This window comes from Grus americana, chromosome 10, assembly GCF_028858705.1.
Source record: "Grus americana isolate bGruAme1 chromosome 10, bGruAme1.mat, whole genome shotgun sequence".
NCBI classification, from domain to species: Eukaryota; Metazoa; Chordata; class Aves; order Gruiformes; family Gruidae; genus Grus; species Grus americana.
The window spans coordinates 20,151,571-20,172,738 of NC_072861.1; the positions used below are offsets into that span (position 1 = coordinate 20,151,571).

At 38.8% G+C, this 21,168-nt stretch overlaps 1 protein-coding gene across 8 annotated transcripts in view; it reads left to right on the forward strand.

Annotated features, from left to right (window-relative positions):
• The first annotated feature begins 973 nt into the window (after positions 1-973).
• MEF2A (myocyte enhancer factor 2A) overlaps positions 974-21,168 on the forward strand; it is a 92,267-nt gene continuing 72,072 nt past the window's right edge. For 2 of the 8 annotated variants that reach the window (XM_054837523.1, XM_054837524.1), the window contains exon 1: positions 975-1,373. The gene's annotated coding sequence lies outside the window, so the exon portion shown is untranslated. Of the gene's footprint in view, positions 1,374-1,715; positions 1,891-21,168 lie in introns of those variants that run through there. The other 6 variants (XM_054837525.1, XM_054837529.1, XM_054837522.1 and 3 more) reach the window with 5 other exon arrangements.

Sequence of the window (21,168 nt, forward strand, 5' to 3'; positions counted from 1 at the left end):
GAGACGGATGGAGGAGGAATCAAGGTGGACTGTCACCTTAGCCTGAAAGCGAAGACAGAGCTCATGTCCTCATAGACCAGTGATTTTCACAGAAAGCCAGTTGGAAATAATGACATATAAAAAAGAAATATATATAGGGGTGGTGCTGTTTTCTGTGATGGTGACAGAGGTAGTTGGGCTCTTTGGGGGTGGTAACTCCTGATGCATCCTCCAGTGATCACATCTGGCGAGAGGCTCAGGGACCATTTATTGGGACTTCTTTTAATTAACTCAAGGCCGTGGGTTTGGGCCTTAAGAGCAAAGCTGTGCCTGGCCGGAGCCATGAAGGCACGGGCAAGCAGCTCTGCTGGCTGCGCGGCAGAACCGGGGCTCTGCCCCTACGCTTTCTCCTCCTGAGGGAGGCGGGCTGTGGTAGGGGCTGCGGGACCCTGAGATGGCGGGTGGGTGCAGTGGTACCGACCGGCTGGCACCGCGGCGGGCAGGGAGGCCTCGGCACGGAGCCTGGGCCCGCCCGCAGGGCCCGCCGCAGCCGTTGCCCCCGGCAACCCCTCGGCACGTCGCCGCTGGGCCGGGGCGCGCGCGGCCCTGCCCTACCGGGGCAGGCGCGTCGGCGCATGCGCCGTTTCTTGGTGGGGCGGGCCTGGCTACGTGCGTCACTGGCGGCCAAGCGAGGGACGGGGGCATCCCGGAGAGCGACGGGGCCTTTGTACGCATGCGCTGCGCCAAGGTTGGGGGGGGCACGGCCAAGGCCTTCCTTCGTAGGAGGCTCGCACACGCTCGGCCTTGATTGGCTACTGCTTCCCTGGCCGTGTCTCTGATTGAGCGCTTTCCTGTCACTCAAGGCCTCCACGTTTCGTTACGCCCCGCCCACCAAACTGCTCTCTGGTTCGCCGGCGCTTGTTTCTTGCGGGCGCTGTGATTGGCGCTGCTGCCCCTTCACTCCGGCGTGTTGCCCTATCGGCTCGCGGTCGGCGAGCGAAGAATGTAGGCCCGGCCGCTCCCCATGGTAAAACAAAATAATCCGGCGATGCTGGATGTTCAAACCGGGGCACCCCCAGCCCCGCCGCCGGCAGCAGGTTCACCTCATATTTTGCTACGCTGTCCTCCTCATCCCGTCCCGGCCTGGCTCGGCTGAGCGCCCTCAGCGACGCCCGAGCTGCCAGGAGAAAAGAGCGGAAGGATATCCTTGGGAGGCGGCCTGCTCCGCCTAAGGAGAGAGTGTGACAGAGGAAGTAGTTCCGGCCCCGACTGGGCCTTGTTTCCCAAAAATAGCGCCCAGCGGGTATCCGTGCGCCGGTGTCAGTGTCTCCTGAGGAGCCTCAGCGGGGAGGAGGCAGGAGCGACGGCGGCAGGGAGCGAGGGGACGCGGGCGGGTGAGTGAGCGAGGGGGGTCCCTGCTTTTGGGGGCGAGTGGGAGGGCGGGGGAGTGTTCCCTGAGCCCGGCGGTTCCGGACGGTGGGGAGGGTCGGAGGGTCGGAGCGACGGGAGGCGAGCGAGCGGGGTCGGAGGCAGGGGCAGCGGGTGACGGGCGGGGGCGGTCGCCGAGGAGGGTGGCTCGAGGTGGGGAAAAGGGGGGAGAATGAGGGTCCCCGTGCCGTCCTCTTCCCGGTCTGCCGTACCGACGGCGGCGGAGCGGAGCGGGGGGTGCTGGCGGGGAAGTTGGTGCGGGGGGCGGGCGGGGGAGGGGCGCGGGGCGGTGCGGGGGCGGCGGGCGCGGGGTCCCGCGGGTGGGCAAGTTCCCCGCGCCCGGGGCCTCTCCAGAACTTCCTGCATCGCTCGCTGGAGGAGAGGATGGACATTTATGGACCAGGCCAGCGGAGTCTGCCCGGGGGCTGGTGCACCAGGGAGAGAGGGTGGGGTACGAGGCCCTGGCGTTCGGGGAACACTGAGGTAAGATCGTCTTCGCCTGGGTGGCCGACTTCTCTGCTCGGGGTGTGTGTGTGTCTGGAAAGGCGGGGAGGAAAAGTACCTTTTGTCCTGCTTCTCGGCAGCCACGTTGGGTAAGCAACATCACGTTTAATAACAAACAAAAAAATCCTCTCCTAGGAGTCTGTTCGTGGTATACGCTAGCGAAAATGATCGGGGGTCAGGGAGGGAGGAGGTGGAGGTAGAAATTGTTAAAGTAGTTGTACACCGCATAAAGGTGTGTTGCGAATGGGAGGAGAAGCTGTTCGCTAATGTGTAAACTAGAGGATGTTTTGTCCAGAGGAGGAAAAGAGTGAAGGTACAGCTGTGTTGTATTGCAAGTAGGATTTTGTGTTCACTAGCTCTGTGCAGAAGTCATGAGGATAAGAAAAGAGATTGCTCTGTTTCTGACTGGAAAGACAGTAAATTCTTTGAGATTGCGGAGCTATATTTTCCACTAAATTTTTACCTGCCTTTGAGATGCTAGGTGGCGAAGAGAATGGAATTCCTTAGAAAAACTAAGCCATAGTGACTTGCTTGACAGGTCATTAACTTCAGAGTTGAGAAACTAGAGTTTGGGGGGGGAAAGGCAATTTAAGAGGATGTGTTTTTTAGTGCTTAGTGTAAAATTATTGTGTCCCATAGTCATACAAAGACTAAATTTATTATGAACGGTGGAGGAAAGGGGTTCTAGGAAGTACAAAGGAGCAACAAAAAGGGATAATTTGTAAAGAGTAGTAAGCAAAAAATGTGATTTGGTATGGAACTGGTAATATAGACAGTATTTATTTCAAACGTTTTCACGATCTGGTAAATTTTTATGTAGCATAAGGAAGACTATAAGCTTTCAAACTGAAGCATGTTAATTGTCTACACATAATTGTTCCTTATACAAGTCTTTTAATTTTTAGGATCTAGGTATCTATATTTTGATTGATTTTTCTGTTTTGTTATTGCTAGCTAGTGTTTAAACAACCTGCACAGAGGGTGTCAGAGCAATGTTGCTATAATCTATTCTGTTTTTAAAATGTTTATCAATACCTCTTACATGTAAGAATGTAATCTTTGTTTTTTTCCTCCTCTCTAACAAGCAATTTGCATTTGGGGGAGAAGTGTGAGGTTCCTCTTTTAAACTATATTTTTTCATTTAGATGCTAGAATATGTGCAAAATGATATGTCTTTCAATTACATAATTTAGACGAATTGTAATAAAGGATGTAATTTTAACACTTTTGGTCACTGAGGGGCATAATTACAAAATGATATTTTAAAAGTCTATACTTGTTTAGCTAGCAAAACAAAAATGAGAGAATGGAACAATTTGTCTTGATGTTAAGTGATTATAATAGTGCTGGCCAGTTGGAGATGAGCCTTGTTTGATTGAGGGCATTCAGTTTGGAATTTAAGAAGGAAAATAACCCAGTGCCCTGGTTATTTATTTCTCTTCTCCGTAATTCTTTGCTAAATCTGTAGTCGATGTAGTCTACCAGTAGTAGTAGAGGAGTATCATCAGTGAACAAGAAGAATCCTTCAATGAGAGGGACAAGATCTGCTTCAGAACGCTTTCAGTGTAGATGGCAGTCTCTCTGCCAGTGCAACTCATCTAAACCAGTTCTAATATTCTAGGATTTCTAATGATTTATTTCTGAGAAGGCATTTACAGATTGTAAACTATAGTAGAAATGTATTAGCCTTTAGCCTGTGTGTTTGCTTGTTTTACACACTTAAAAAATGGAGCATTTAAACCAATGTGGTTACACTTCACCTCTATGAATTAGTGGGCCCGCTGAATGCTTTGCATACGCATAGATATCTGGATTTAGTCCTGTAATTTCACATAATGTTAGTTTCTTTCTCTGCAAAACAAGGCATGAAGAAATAAGTGAACAGTGAATTTTATGAAGCTAGGTAAATTGATCTACAGAATTGAGGTGTGTTGGACTAGTAAGATAAGGAGGACTTGGCTGAATTAAAACTTGAAATAATTCTGGAGAATAAAATGGCTTATTGTGGCAGAAGAATTATCTTATTTAAAACCTTATTTGAGCTGAAGTGTGTGCGGTTTACCTTAAACTGGGTAATGTGGGCAGCAAAGCTTTTACGGGGTTTATTTTAGAATGTTAGCCAAGTTTCTCAGATAACTTGTTGATGTCATTCTGTGTATTCTGGTCCTAAGAGCTGCTTCAGAGAGACTAGAGGCACCATGTAAGTCGGCGAACAATGCCATGCTACCTTGTCTGCTCTCAGTCATGCTGTGCATAGCAAAACACAGCTGATTAATTAAACAGTAGTAGAGGTAGTATGGTATAATGCTCTGTAACATGCAAATTATATTAGTTTGGGAACTAAGTTTTTTTGCCTAAATAAGAAATATCTTGAATTTGTAATAACTGTAGTTTGTTATGCCTTGCATGAGAGATGTCTGTGTTTCAGGTCAATTTAAAAAAAAAAAAATATTTTCCGAAAATTGACAATAACACATTTTATTCTATTTGCCAAATTCTTAATTTTTATTTTTAAAGGCTATGGGATTAAATACTTTGTGTAAAACTTGGGTTTTGGGCCTATTCAGTATGACAGCACCCTGATAATGCATGCAAAAAACACTAGGACATACTTTTCCTTCTTATTGAAACGAAACTTTGAATTAATTTATGGCGATGTATATGCTCTGTAACATCTTAATGCACAAAATGGCTTTAAGTTTTCAAATTTTGTTGTATTTGAAAGAAATTATTTCATATGTTTAGTAATGTATTCTTCAACTGATCAAATGGAACAAAAGTGAAAATCTCTGTCCATGATAATATGGGTGAATTTTGATGCCTATTGTCTTGTGTTCAGATTTGATTTCTTCAGCTCTGGTAAAGTAACCAGGGAAAATAAATGCACCATTCCTCTTTTTTTCTTATGTGCTTTACTGCTAGCTCTGAAAGGCTAATGCAGTAATTATTTCAGCAGACTTGCCGATGTGTTACTGAAGTGGTACTGAATGTGGGTTTAGTTTAACTCTTTCTCCTGTCATGTGAAATGAATAAAGTCTCCAAAGGTGCAGTCAGATCCTGAAATAACTAAACATAGCTTTTTCCCTGAATATTTACAAGGTGGTTTTGGTGTCTCGTGAAGTTTGTAAGATTAAAGCAAGATACTCTCTTGCTTTTTTCCCCAGAAGTTAATTTTGTTGACCTTCCAGTAAAAGACTTCAGGAACTTTTTTTGGGCAGCTAATAGAAATACATTTTAGGTCATTGATACAGTATCTAGTGAATGAACAAAATAATATTGCTAAGAGTTAAAAACAGACTTCAACTGTGTAATATGACAGTTTTCCTCCCCTTCCCCAGCATGTGTTCTGGGGTAGAGTACCAGCTAATAAATAATGCCATGGAGGGTTAAGTGTGTAGCCTGCAATAGTGTAGTTTGCTTTGTTTATTTTAAAGTAAGCATCCGATCTAGATTTCTACCCCTTACCACCCCCCTCCTATAGTGCATTCTTATTTTAACACTTGCTCTTTCATATTACTGCTTATGGGGTTGAAAGGAATGAATTTTTTTCTTCCATATTAAAGGATTTCTTATTTTTGTTTATCAATGGTATTTTTTAGATTTATGTTTTTCTTTAGGAACATAAACCCTTATACTGTGTACTCTCATTTCCATTTGAGATTAAAGAGGAATTAATATCTTGCAAGACAACTCTGTTACTGAGATTTCAATCCCTCCCCACCAAAACAGTCACTGATTTGGAATATTTTAAATGGTGTATGGTAATCTTCCCTTCTCCTTTTCCCCTTACTCTGAGGCTGCAGTGAAGAATTAGGCAGGAATGACTGTCAGGTAAAAACAGCAAAATTTTGTGGCCAGTCTCTTTTCAAAATTTTGATGCAGGGTAATATAGAACCTTTTCTACACAAAGCAGTATGCTTTTTGTTCCTTCTGTGTTGTAACAGTATGTCTGTATGATGATGTAAGTATGTCTATATGATGAGAGGAAAATACATCCCTCTTAATAAGAGTGTGATTAATTGAATTATTTTTCAGGGAATTAACTACTTTATATTCAAAATGTTAGTGATGCTTAATTAGATAGGTCTCCCGGTCATATTGTCTCTGTCCCTGAAGAGCTTTTGAATTCTGCGTAAATCCTTATGGGCCAACCTAGAGACTTAAAAGTGCATTCTGTATTGCTTTGTGCTCAGCTGGATTTTGCTAGTAGTTACTAAGTATTGTTGCATGCCTATTTTAAGTATACTAGGATAAAAAGTGTTAGGAATTATCAGCCAAGCATAGTTGTGGAGAGGTGCTTGCTTTGAGTTAAGTATCTGTGTACCAGGCATTGATGACAAAGCATCTCTTGCTGTGTTTTTTTACTTTTTGTTTTTAAATAACTAAGAGAAACATGTGTTTGCCTTCATTGTGCTGGTAGGAGATCACCTAAAAGAATGGGGTGTAGAATGAGTGGGTTTGTGCTCATGATACTTTTATGATGATAATAGAGGGGAAGAAGGATTTTTTTTCCAATTTGCTTCAACCCTCTTCAGGTGTTTTTGAAACTCAGCTCATTTGAAAACCAGGTTGCTTCCAACACTGTAATTGAGGATTTCATGGATTAGACTAATGTTATTTTTATTGTTTGAAAGCTAGCCATAGACCTGTGAGAATATGTAAAGTGGATGTGTCATCTTGATACCTGCAAGCTGTGGTCAGTGTCACTATTGAGTGCTGTACCAATATACACAGGCCTCATCTTATAATTTTCTGTGATCAGTTACAACATTTGGAGAGTCAAGGGGGATAAATTATTAAACTTGTAGCTATATAATTATGTAAGCACATCTACAACTGAACTGTGCTGTGGCTATTCTGTTAAACGTTTCTTTCGTGAAGATGTTGGCAGACAGAGTTGAGAGAAAGAGTTAAGAGGAGATCGTTTTGGTATCCCTTATGATGTATGGGCAGGTATTGTAAGTGTAAAAAGATTACAAACAGTTGTAAGAGAAGAGAGTATGCAAGTAGTTGAACCTTGAGAGACTCAGATATACACACATGTGCAAAAAGGTTATGGGTCATAAAAGGCAGAACAGAGTTGCCTTGACAGTGTCCGTTAAAGAAACTGGTGTCAGAATAAGGTGACTTCCCCCCCTGTATCATGTGAAATCTGCCATACTTGAGTCCAGGAGGCTGAGAAAGGAGTTGTATGAGCTTTTTTCCTCAGATAACAAAAAAAGTGACAGTGTTTTTAAGTGAGCATCTTTCTGCAGATGTTTTGAATTGTATTTAATTGGCCATCTTACTGTTGTGGAAAACTTGTATAGTATAGCTCAGAAACATTGTGTGAGGTTATCAACATTAAGGACATCTTGTTTTTGGTATCATTCTTTCACAGCAACTGCCCTCTTCCTGATATGACTGCATGCATCCTGTTTTAAAAACTGTAAGCTGACAAGAATGACTGCTAATAAGTTGGTGTATATAGCAGTTCAAAAATGTTGCTTTTTCCACTATGAGCTTTCAAAGCACTGAGTCTTCTGAGAATATTTGAGAAAATGGGATGTTCCATCATCACTGTGCTTGCGTTATGTTGTCATGTAGTGAGGGTAATAAACTAAACTTTTCAGTAACTAAATATTTTTATTTTTCCTTGAAGCTGTTAAAATTATTGTGTAATGATATGAGGTTTTAATTGAAATTCAGGTGCTTAAATTTATGCTCAGAAGCCCATTGGTTTCGGGGTAAAAGAGGGCAAAGTAAAAGGTATGGCGAGAGATACACCGTTCCCTTTCTGTGCGCATCAAGTGAAAAGCACTTTCTGCTACAATTTTTGAGCTTATAGGCTCTCAAATTACATTTGTTAGTTTATTTTGATAATAGACGTATTAGCTTGGCTAGTTGGCTTTTGGGATTTGAAACTTTTGAGTGCAGAAGAAGGATTTCCTCTGAGAAACTTCCTTAATATCCTCCTGTGTTTCTTTTGGAGCGTTAGGGTTTTTGTGGTTTGTGTGGGTTTTTTTGTTTTGTTTTGTCCTCTTGTTGTTCTCCTTATCTTTGTTCATAGCATTCCAGATGGTGGTGTCTTAACTTTTTGTCACTGAAACATATATCAAGATCTTTGCTTTGAGAGCTGTTGGGCTCGACTATGGAAAAAGTGCCAGCAGTAAAAGTATAAATGGTTTCCATTAGGAAGTACTAAATTGGAAGAACTCCTTCAGGGGAACGAGACAAAATCCTGCATGGCTGAAAAGAAATGTGATCAGTAGGTGGAGGCAGGTATTCACTGGATATTGGAGATGTGGAATATGGGTATATTGGCAGAAGTTCTGATTATTAGCACAAACTCTAAAAATTCACAAGGAGTATGTAGAGCATGTAATAGCATTGTTGAATATCAAAGAATAATTTTCAGTTTCAAGTAACTGCTTGTTGTTTTCTTTGTCACGAATATGAGAACTGGTCACCTGAATAGCCACCAAAAAAAGTAATGGGAAACTTAGCAATTGAATTAATTGAAATTTTAAAAATATTTTATTTTACCAAATCTGTATTAAAAGATCAGAAATATGGAACACTTGTTCTCAGTGAAGGACACAGAGGAATTCAAAAGGTCTCCCAGACTTTGTCATGGGTTTAATATGAGTTGAAATTTGAGGAAAAGGGGTAAACAACAAGAGTTATCGTAAGATAATTGTCAAATGATTTTTTCCTTTTTTTAAAAAAAAAGCTGTTGGTTAATGTTGCTATTTATCACTATTAATTCAGTAGCTTCAAGGAACTAGTAAAATGGATGTTCAAATGATTGAAAGTTCTGGATTTTAAAATATAAATGATTAATGTTCCTGAATACTGGAGTCATGTAGATGCTTCTTGCAAAATAGTAGGAAAGTGCTTTAAAAAATCAATTATTTCTTCAGGAGAAGAAATAGGGTTATGGGAGAGCTGAGAATTTCAACTGCTATTACTGTCTTAGCATTCTGAAGGATGTTCTAGTGACTCCTAGTTGAATTTCTTTTACAGGCTTATCTACATAGGAGGCTTGGATTCATAGTAAGATGAAATGTAACCCGATAGCTCACAGTTATCCCACTAGCTGCTTTTCAGTGTATCTTTCTGCAGATACTTTCAGTATGCCCTATATATGAGAATTCTCTAGTTCAGTGGGTTGTAGTCATTTTTTTCCCTGTGTTTGTAGATTCCCCATATGTTTTTGATGAGGAGATGGACTCCTGTACTGTCAAGTTAAGCCCAGTGGTGACATGCTTGGTTTTGTAGTTATTTTTTGAGGATGCTCTAAAATAAGTTTATGAACCCTGTTGTTGAGTACATGTGTATTAACAATGAATAGTATGTTAGCACAAGGTGCTTACGTAAAACTTCCACCAGATTCTATCAGAAAATAAGTCATTGATTTCAGAAGAGGTGATTGGAGAGGGAATTGAAATGTTATGACTGCTAAGAGACTCAAGTAAAACCAGCTTTTCTTAAAAAGCTGCGAAAAGGGCTTGCCCCACGTTAGAAAATCATGATCCAAGCCCAAATCTACTGTGTAGTCATGTAATGAGCCCTTGCAGCACCCTCTGGTGATCCAAACGCGCTTGTGCAGCAGTAGGGGTCTTGGTGGAGCTTCTTAATCAGTGTAATCATCAGGTCTTGCTACAGGACTGAACAAATACTTTAGAACAAGCCTAGGCTACAACAGACTTGATGTCACAAATGGGTGCTTTTGGGTTTTGCTACCTTTTTTTTTTGTCTTTTCACTTTCTATTTTTTTTTTGTCTAAGAGAAGATGTAAGTCATTAAAGGATCTGTAGGCTGTCCTGTTAATATTGGCTCTGGGCAAGCATAATCGGTGTGATTGCATGAGACAAAAGGATTCCAGCTTTATGGCTGGGTTGCTGAGGAGCAAATGAAGCATGGTATGGAGAAGAGGGAAGAACAAAGGCAATATGTACATGAAAATCTTTATTCTGTGTACTATAGCCAATTTTATTTATGATATTAAAATATGACTTGGAGAAGCAGTAGAAGTAAATTTGAAAATAGCCTGAACAGTAATAGTAAAGTAGTAGTTTTACAAGTAATAAAACTTACAGAACTTCCATTTTCCTTATTTTTTGACTATTATTCCTTGATCTTTAAAGAGTACCTCTCTATACAGTGCTTTTCTCTTAAGTTCTTTAAATATCTTACATGGCCTGGTAGCTGTGGCTAGTCTGAGTACAGGTGCCTACTGACTGCCTGAGTGATCCAACAGAACCTGTTGCCTCTCTGATCATTGCAGGTCAGGTCCTTTGCCCAGGCTGTGTGCAACTGCCATGTCAAAAATTCTATAGCACTTTTTATAAAGTCGTAAAAATAATTGATACTTTTACTGTTACACTTGATTGAAACTGGCCAATTAAATCAGAAGCTGTTAATGAGGGAGAAAAAACTGTGATTGCATAAACCTCATTTTATTAGGAAAGTAGGTTTAGAAAGCTGTGGGTAGTAGACAGTTCCATCTTCCAGATTTTAGTGCCATCACTGATAAAGCCCTAATCTTGTATCAGTAAGCAGTGTTATTTTCTTAAGTGTTTTTATTTAATTTTATGAAAATAAACTTAAAGGTAGGATGATTTAAAACTTTACATTCAGTTTCTTAATTTGCTTTGCTTTTAATGTATTTAATTTGATCTAAATGTCATATTAGGCTGTGATTCATTCATTCAGCAGAATAAAGTTAAGTCTTAAATAGATCTTCATTTTGATGATGCCTGTTTGTAAGTATATGGGAAGATAGTTGTATAGAACACTTGTGATTTCTCACTACCCAGAGAGTCAGGATGCTGTTTGCAAATTCTGTAATGGTTTGGGGATTTTGTGCAGGGAATTGACTCTGCAGCATTTGTATTTATGGTTTGATTCTTGTGATCTGGAATAGAAGCTCAATGGGTTGTCACTGCAACTGCCTGTGCTCTGCTTTTCCCTTGCCAGACTTTGGACTGTAATTCTGTAATTGTGTATAGTTTCAGACAGCAGTTTGCTTGTCTTACGCATATGTTCTGGAGGTCAGGGAGCAGGAGCTTATTTGCATCAAAGAAAGTCAGAAGACCTGTTTGTCTAGAAACCATTTAGATTTTTCTGGTTTAACACCTTGTGTCTAATCTCTTCTGCCTGCCTTCCCCTCCTCCCCCCAAAAAAAGTAAAAAAAAAAAAAAAAGTACAGAAGAGCGGAGGGAATATCTTGTTTTGTTTTTAAGAGATACTAATGCATGTCTTTAAAATCCCTCTCCCCCTATGTGAGGCTCATACCTGTGTTTTACTGAGGACTTCCTCGATCCTGTTTTTTTTTAACATGGTATTTTTAAGGCTGAATTGTTCAGTAAGAAAACCTACCACAATATTCCTGAAGATACTGGCTGACTAGCTCTCAAAAGAGGTTTTGACCTGCTTTTCCATCATTCAGTCTTTTAATGAAATGTTAATGAGAAGATGATCTGATAAACTTCTTGAAAACTTTCTGTGCAACAAACTCACTTAGATCTGAAGAAAAATCCTTAGATTATATTTCTTTTAGACATCTATGTTTGTTTCTGTAGCTGTCTGTCTTGCATGTATGTAGATAATGCCTACAAGCAAGCCACAAAGATTTTGGTGTGTTGTTCTTCTAAGGTTAGAATGACTAATTTTCTGAAGGTGTAAGGAACAACAGCCCTTCATGCGAAGTCTCTTTTGTGCTTGTTACAACTGTTAGAAGCAGGAGAAAGTAAGTACAGACTGAAATGTGGAGTTGCAATCTGACGAGGAATCCTCCAGGCTTATCTTGAATAGTTGAGATCACAATTCTTGCTTCTGTCTTATCTGTACTTCACTGCTTTTAATTCTTCATGGTCTCTTCTACTTAATGGCTTATAAGATACTTCTCTGGCATAATTAGCTTATCTTAAAATAGTCTGATCTGTTAGCAATATTGGAACAGCGAAAGGACAGCCAGCCCAGTCACTGGGTTTCATATAGTGCACCCACAGAGATGTGTCAGTGTTTGGGCCACAGGGGAGGAAGGAAGGAGTAAGTGAGAATTTTTCAAAGATAAAAATGGATCTTGAACATTAATGCTTCAGCCCACCTGTGTTAGGATTTACAGATGTTTTCCTTCAGGATTTTGACAATAGCCAATTGAAGTAACTAGAAAGCAGCTTTTGTTTTGTTTCAACCAAGATACAAGTAAATTGGAATGAAGATACAAAATTCGGTTCCAAGGGTGTTCCTTTCTTAGGTTGTTTTTTGTATTTGTAACTTGAGTGTGTCTGGCTTGGTTTATCAACTTTTACACTTGAGAGAATGTGAGCCTCATCTTACCTCAAACTCCTCCTTGTTTCAAACTTACGAGTGTTTCTGGTTTCAGACCTTTAAACTTTGAAGTGTCCTACCATTAATGTATCTACCGATACACAGAGACTGTGTATCTGGGTTTGACTACTTTCTAAAATTGTCTTGTCTTCCATTTCCATCTCCTTAGACCCACATATAAATTTGGGCAAGGAAACAATTGCATATGTTAATGAAAAAGATTCTTGTAGGTATATTAATTCTGAGGGGTAAGCTCTGCATTTAAAATGCCTATTTTTGGAAGAACCTGTGCTGCAGTTGTTATTGTAGTTGCTACAATACTGAACAAGGGATTAGAATACTTTTTGTTTCTTGTTACTATGCAGGAGAAGGAACTTGATATACAATACATTCGGGATGCTCTTTGTGATGTGATTTATTCCATATTTTCTGGAAGACATCTTTTTGTTTGGATTTCTGTGGAAGAGTACTACTTTTTCTGAAGTTCATATAAAAGCAAAATTATGTGCCAAGTTACCATGCTTTTTGTGGATTAAAAATGGATTTCAGTGTTTAGTGTGATACAACTAGAAATGTTCAAATCCTCAGTAGCTAATGCTAGGTATACAAATACTGTCTGCTCTTGACTTTAAGCAGAAAATGTAGTTATTTCAATGTGTAAAATGCTTTTTAGGGAAAGTTTGTTCTATTTCGGTTTAATAACTCTGTTCATTCTGGAGTCTAATAAAACTACATTGACATTTTTAGGTCCTGTTTTTTGATCTCTCAAACCCTGAAAAAAATCTTACAAGAAATGATTTTAATACGTAGTGTTTGAGTTTGCAGTCCATCATTGAAAGACTAACTTGGACTCTGTAAGACAGTTTAAAAACAAATTCTCCTGATAATGTTTGAATTCTGCTTCCAGGTGGATTTTATATACTATGCAGGAAGTGCATAGTTTTAACTGTATGTTAATGTCTTGCGTGTGCTGCAAGATTTCTTGAGCTTTTCCTGTAAATGGCAGTAACTTGGCAAGTCCTATGTGTAGTTTAATGTTTAAACTAACTCTAGTTTTATTTTGTTGGTATTGCTGGTGCTGTTGCATGTATAGATAGAATTGCAACATAACAAGATTGGGAGGTGGAACTTCTCTTCCTGTTAGAGCTATGCACCCCAAAAGCTTGGTATAGGCATCACTTTAGTATGGTTCAGTTTGTTACAACAAAATTATTCTGGTGAAACTTCTAGACCAGAGTAGATGAAGTCAGCTTTCAACTGAATTGGTGCATTTCTTGTAATGCTTGTTGTTTTCTATTGTGTGGTGGTGGTGTTTTTTATTTTCTTTTTACCTTGTTTCTCCCATATCCATTAATTGTGCTTACAGTGAGTGTTCAGTGAATTAGTTTCAATGTTCCAGCTAAATCTTTGGCTGTAGAGATAGCGTAAATGGTGGAGACCTTATTCTGGTATTTTTTTTCCTACCATGTTCCCTTATGTCTGTTAGACCTATTTAGATGAAAATGCTATAAGCTGATGACATTGCCTGTGTGCTTGTTCCCTGTTATAGTATTAATGTTTGTCTTAGAAGTATTAGTAGAGAGATTATTAGGAGAGGAAGTCAAGCACAGAAAAGCTTCCTGTAGACTACTTGAAATAATGGTGAATTCTAACAGGGTTCCCATGGTAGTGAATGTGTTTTCTTTAATACACATTAGTCAGATCTTGCTATTGTCTTCTTTATAACACAGCATGTTGGCTGTATTATAGTCAGTACACAAGTTGCCTTAGCAAAACTTTCAAAAACACTATTAAAAAACACGTAAACCATGTTTGGCAAAAAATGCTGAAGGGTTCTAATGGTTCCTGAATGTGTAGGGAACCATCTTTTTCTCTTTTTGGCATTCACATAAGCTTTTTAATCCAAGTCTTTGTCTTGTTCTCTTCTGCTGTATTCCTGTACTAAAATAAATTATTTAACTTTTATTTTAGCAATAGGAGACAATTTGAGCATAATTAATGTATCTGTCTAAATGAGTGATACCTAATTGGATTATCCTTGTTTAGAGAACATGTCTGTGGTCATTCATAGCGAAACTGTACATTTCTGTTTGAACAGTGAGACTTCAATATTGTAGCTCTCAGTCTAATGAATGTAGCTCTAGATCTGTACTTTCATTGCTACTCTTAATTTCCAGAATGCACCAGTGGGTCGAGATGCTGTTCTGGAATTCCAGGACTTCAGTGAAGGTGAAGGGAGCTCTGGCTGTAGCGTAGTGGCAGAGAAGGGCACACACTGTTTCCTGTCCGACCCAGTCAGTGTGTGGCCAGCCCTTCTCTCCTGCTTTGTCTGCTGTGCCTGTTACAGGAGGTTTCAGCCCTCATATTCCCTGGGGTTTGTACTCTGCCTGCAGGAAGATGCAGTGGATCTAGAGATGCTCAGTGTCATTTAGATAATGAGGGAAGGTAATGTCTGTATTGTTTTCATAATTTTTCTTTAAAAGGTGTTTCTGGGTTATAGTGCTGTTTTGCTAGTCTCAGACAATTTATGTATGAAATCTCCTACCATTAGAAGGTTCTTCACCCAGACCTTAGAGCTGTGTATCCAGTTAGGTCTGTGCAGTGTGCTTAGATGTGCTACTAACTTGCAGGCCTTACCTATTTTTCCTATACTGCAGATTCCTTAGCTTATCTTAATAATGCTGTCATTTTAAAGACTTACTAAGGTACTATACTGAACAACATATGATGTGAAAAATATTTCTAATTAGATCTGTCTTCCAGATTAGAGACCAAATTTAGAAAAACAGTCTTTCAGTCTGTTTAGCTAGAATCCTCAGATCCTCTCTTAGATCAAAGGTAAAGCTATATTGTGATAGATGTGTGTAGATAAATCTATGCAGGCTACCTTTAAACTAGTTTAATGTAGCTGTGTAAGTCGATGGCATGTTAGAATACCCACACAGAGAAAGCATGCAATTTTTTATCCATACCACTTGAAAATCCATGGTGTCACAAAATGCTCTTTACTTGTAGTACCTAAATGGCGCAAACCTGTTTTTTAGTGGAGAACGTGTCTTAAGAGTTATATTTGTCATCTATTAAGTCTTTGGGAAATTGGGTTAATTGTTCAGTTATGACTATTCACTAGCAAGATGTGGATGGCAATGCACCTGCATTTTGAGGTGGGTATGTCTTATCACGTGGCCTCGTGTGGTTTGTAGCTGTGAATTCCTGTTTCAGCTTTTCTTCATATCTTTAGCAGAAGAGTACTGAAACTATTTGATATGTTCCAGTAAAACTAATGACAGTCAGCACCCACCAACTTTTATTCTTTTTCCATTTGTTTCTTTATTAGATGTGGTTTGGTCACTTTTTATGTATTGTGAGAACATACTAAGATTTTTTGATTTAGCAAGCCTTGTTGCATGAAATGCCTTCAAAAATAGGCTTGAAATTCTTCGTAATTATTGTGTGACAAATTTAAATCAGTTATCCTTAAAAAATAAATCTTATTTTTGTTTACATATTTTATTTAGATGATTAGACTACAATGACGTTTGTGGCTTTCAGTAGTTCCAAAATTTGACTGTGGTCTAGATAAATGCCTCTGTTCTAAGAGGAAATTTTTGGCTCAGATGGTCTTAACAAATAGGAAAACTAGGGAGGTAAAAAAACTTGTTTCATTTTTATCTCTATGTATGACACATGTTTCTGAACTGTCCAGCATACAAATCTTGTGGTGTTGATAATGGTTGGATGATGATGGTGGTAGTTTCTACTTTGTTGTAATTTGACCTGACCAAATGGATACCTGATTCTGAAAAGACTTAGCTTTAACTAAGGACTTTAGCCTGCCAAGTGTAACTTCCATCAGCTCTTGCTATTTACAGATATAGAAGATAAACTAGAAGTAATTTTTTAGTGAGAATACTGTATTTTTACATTTGTTTTCAATTCTCTAGTTGATACCTGTAAGTTAAAATTAAAAGTTTGAATTGTGATCTGGAGGATTTCTGTGCCTCAAAGCTTGTCTGCTAATCTATTGCTTCAGAAGTGACTGTTACTTTTATTGGCAAATCTTGCCTTGTTTTGAGTGTTTTGCCCTTGAGGAAATTTAAGATTGGTCCCTTGCCTTTGAAGTTTGTTGGTTGCTTTCTGACCCTGGTGCAAATATCTTAATCCTTGTCTCCCTGCCTAGGTGCAGTTTAACAATATCTTGTCCTGTTCTTTGTCAGTGTGACAGGGCAGAACAGTATTTTGAAGAGGAGCTATGGCATGCCACGTGACTTGGCTAAAATTAAGTGATATAAACAACTGAAGGTATTTTGCATATGATTTTTGGTGTGAGGATCTGGAAGAGTGAATATGTCAGACTTCAGCTGTTTATTCTTTTTTTTTTTTTTTGAGAGAGAGAGAGTTGCAAGTAAACCAGAAGGATTTGTGCCCCCTGCCCCTGTCTTTTGTGCTATGTTTTTGAGCTTTCATTCATTTAACTTCCCAGTGGGTAAATGATGAGTCAGATTTATCTATTAAAGTGCTAGTGTTTTTCTCCTGAGGAAGAAAGAGAAAGTCTTGTGAGTTCTACTCTCAGTAAGTATCTTGTTTTTACTTACCTTAATATCTTCCCTTCTGGTTTGTCTTCTAATGCTCTCATGAAAAAACTTCCAGATCAGTCAGCTGGGTATGTCACACAAACAGATTTTTGTTCCTTTTTTCCACCTGGGGTCTTGAAAAGTAGGTGCTCCAAAACTGACCAATTAAGTACCAACACTTGTGGAGAAACAAAACAGTTACTATCTGATCTTAAAAACAGAGCATCTGCATAGTTTTACATTATGCAAGCTATGCTTTTATTGGTAATCATGTTAGGTAGGTTTTGATTTCTGTTATTGTTGGGTTTTTGTTTGCTTCTGAAATGAGTGACCTGTAACACATCAAACAGTTGCAGATAATTCCAAGTCCTTCATCAGGGTCAACATTGTTTTAAATGCTTTCTATAACATTGAGCATTTGTTGTTCTTAGTCAAAACATGTTTCAGATGATTTGTAAGACTGTAACTTTTCACTGTAGGACCCTAATATTATTTGCTTGGAGAAGAAACACTGTTTCTTTAGTTTTTACTATATTAGTGAAATTTGGAAGCTATGTTTTTAATGGTGCTGTCAGAAACATGTTAATTGGAAGATTTCCTAGTTTTGTCTTCATATTGGAGTTTACTGGTTCAGTTACTTCATTACTTTTCTGTGGTTTTTATCAGTGTAGCTCTTGTTTTAGTTATGTGTTTTTTTCTTTGCAAAAGCAATCCAGTATAAGACTGCTCTAAATGTGTTAACTGTTGTATGTGTCTAATGTGCTAGTACTTTTTTGATGGATGTTCTTCAGTGCTGTGACTTTGCTAACAGTAGATCAGAATGGTCTGTAACTCTTAAGTCATCAAGGCAGGAAAAAAATTTCAGATAAGATGTAATGAAGAAATGGTTTCAAGCCTGCAGATTAGTGGTGGCTTAAATATTTGAGCAGTATCACATCAACGGCTTAGTAGAAGTAAGCAATTGGAACATGCTAATTCAGCTAGGCTCATGTTTTTGACAGTTATGCAGAGGTGAAGCATAATTCTTGACGAGTTGCTTTCCCCCCCCACCTTTGCAGTGGCAGCTTCTGTGCTCCCATGGGTTGGGGGTGGGGAATTCTTGCCAGCAGCTGCATAAGAAACCTGTAAGTGCAAAGATAGCCCAGATTTAATGCTAAAGCTATCAGGCAGAGTACTGCTGTGTATTAGCACTTAGTCAATATGATGCTATTTGACCAGATAAAGTATCTCAATCATGTGCTTATGTGTGATGCATATTAGCTACACACAGAATATGTTTTCATAGAAAGTGTTTCTCCTGGTTAATTAAAAAACCCCCTCTCTCCTATACTAGAGATTATTTGGTGCCTCCACTGCAGTCCCTTAGCACAGAAGTTCTAATGTCAAAATGAAACCTGGTCAATATATTAGGACCATACTGTAGACTTCAGATATTTTGGTACTTAACCTTTGAGTGGCTAAAATTGCAAGCGTTCTAATACAGAATACTACATTTTTACAGAAGAAAAGTATCTTTCTGCCAGTGTATTATTTGATAAATGCTAGTGTTCTCTGCAGACTACTTAAGGAATGACTGAATAATGAGCTAGTTTAAAGTATCATCTACTCAAAATCCAACCATTTAATACAGCATACCTATGCCTCTCTTTGTTCTCTTGATATGCCCATAGCATATCTTTATTGTGGATAAGACAGTTACCTGTTGATAGTTCTATCTGGCTTCCAGGTGTTCCCCATCCAGTGGAAAGAGGACCAGTGATGTATGAACTATCCTGCAAAGTTTCTACTTAAGAGGAACAGTGTTGCAGCTTAAATAGGTATATGAGATGACTTTAAACTAGCCACTGTGGATATGGTTTCACTAGAGTAGCAACAGTCTGAGATTTTTATGTGGGCTAGCTGCCTAAATATTTATCAAAGGTCTGTATGATTCCCCATGCCTCCAGCTTCAGTGTTGAAGCTTACTGTGATTATACTCTTATTAAGTGTTTGAGTTAGGCTTTCCTCTATACTTATGAAAAGGATTAATGTATATTCTTCCAGCAGAATACAGATACTTTTCTAATCTGTCTTGACCTCTCATCAAGTCTATTCCCCTTTTATTTTAGCATTCTCCAAGGCAGCAGTCTGAAGCCATGAAACACATTGTCTGAAATAATAGTCTGTAGGCAGCTTTCAGAAGAGATTGCCTTCCTTCCCACATTAGGCTGGCATTCTCTGTAGTGGTATCCCCTTTTGTAGTGTGACATAGGAAAGCATTGTGACAGACGTTGATAAAATTTCTAGTGTGTGCTCCATTAATTTTGACAACTCAGATTTGTTTCTACTTTTTACATGCCATTGTGTGTGTTTCTATGTATGTCAATATATGTAGAGGCAATGTGTGGGTTTTTTATATGTCAGTATCTTTTATAGAGAACATCTGCTAAGAAATTCTTAGAACAGTATGCAATGATACTTATTTAAAGTGTATTCTAGTACTTACTGTGTACTCAGTTTAATAAACGAGTAAAATATTTCAAATGTAGTTGAATATTCTACCCAGTTAATAACATGTACTGTTTTGAATGTAATCAATCTTACATGTCACATATTATAGACTATAATCTTGTGACCTTCTCTTTAAATTTTCATAGCAAGAGTGTAAGACAAACCAATTAGCTTTGGAGTTTTAAATCTTAAAAATTCATAATATAGACAACATAAATGCAAGGCTTGCATGTGTCTCTTAAAATAGTAAATGGGTTAAAGCAGCACTGGCATACTTAGTACTCTGTTGGCATAGTTTTTCCCTTCAGATGTTTGTTTGGAATGTGAGGCCTCTTCCTATATTTGCTGTAGCAAAGCTGAACTCTAATGTCACTTACAGGAGAAATTTAATACAAGCAACTTGTACAGAACTGATCCGCTGCCATGATAGCATTTAATATATTTAGCATGCATGTGTTTAGTAACCATGTGATGTTATGCAAATGAATAAAACAGTGCAACTCTCAAAAGTTATGATTTCTCTGAATGTTTTCAGAGTTCTGATAAATAAAATGTTATCAAACTATTTGAAGAGACTCAGTTTGTAACTGAGATGTAACCAACTGCAGAATTTGGAATGCTGCAGCATTGTGTCTGTATTTCAGTCTAAAAGAAGACTGAGAATTCAAAAGTAGCTGGATTTTTTTAATCTACCATAATTTTTGGAGTATATAGTTTGTTTTTTAGGCTGTTATGATTCAGTTTTCTGCTGCTATGATGACTAAATATTAATGTTAAATAAAATCTGAAAATAGCAATCTGATCCTCAGGTACTCAATCTTTAAGAAAAGCTACAAATGTAAATTTTGGCAGTGCTGTGAAATTGTCAGAATTTCTTGGTCTCATCTGTCCTTAAAAGCTAATATCTCAGTTACGTGCCTTCTGCAGATTTATCAGGTCACCATCTGAGAGAAGATATGCAGGGAAGAGTGACATAAGTAAGTCCTCTATCAAGACAACGTTCCAAGATGGATAATCTCTTTAATGGAATATAATATCTCTTATGCAAAATCCTAATAAAATTCAATACCACTTTCTCTGCTGGTTTGTTGCCAAAAGTGTGATGTTTGTGTTGGTTTACTGTTGTAAGATTTTTTTGATGTCTTGTGCTCAGCAGAAAGAGCAAGATGGCTTGCTCATCATCCTATTTGTTGCACAATACCATTTAGTATGTGGTAGCAGGATTCTTCGTGCACTGCAGCTGTGGGCCCAGATGAATAAAAATGTCCTAGCTTGGATCTAAGCACCAGAGTGCAGCTTTAATATTGAATATGGGAAACCATCTTTCTGACAACCCTTTGCTAAGGGATTTGCTTAATCTCAGACTTGCATGATGACATTCCTTAAGCTTGAAGATTCAAGTGGGTTCTGAATGCATTGGGAGTTCCTTTCTTCTTCAGGTCCAATGGTCACAGGTCATGCCAGTGAGGCTTGGCTAAAAGCAAAGGAACAAAGCGTTCCACTTCCCCTGGCTGTGATTTAACTTCTACATCTTCCAGCTGGTAACTTTTTCTACCTCTTCCTGTTGAGAAGACCATGTAGGCACTGTTTTCCAGATAATGGGTTGTTGGATTTTGGTTTTTTGATGGTATTTCTCTACATGTGCTGTCATTATGGACTAGTAAGCTCTATCAAAGGTTGAAGATATTTTCTATTGAATTATCTTGGTTTGGTAGATACTGCATTTGCAGAAAAATAACAAGGAAGCTCAGTGGATTTTCTTTTAGGTACTTTAAGGACACACATAGTAAAGCAGCATTAAATTGTCTTAAACATAATAGAGAACAGACTTTATTCCATAAAGCATAACAACATTGTGCACTCAGAGTTATGTACC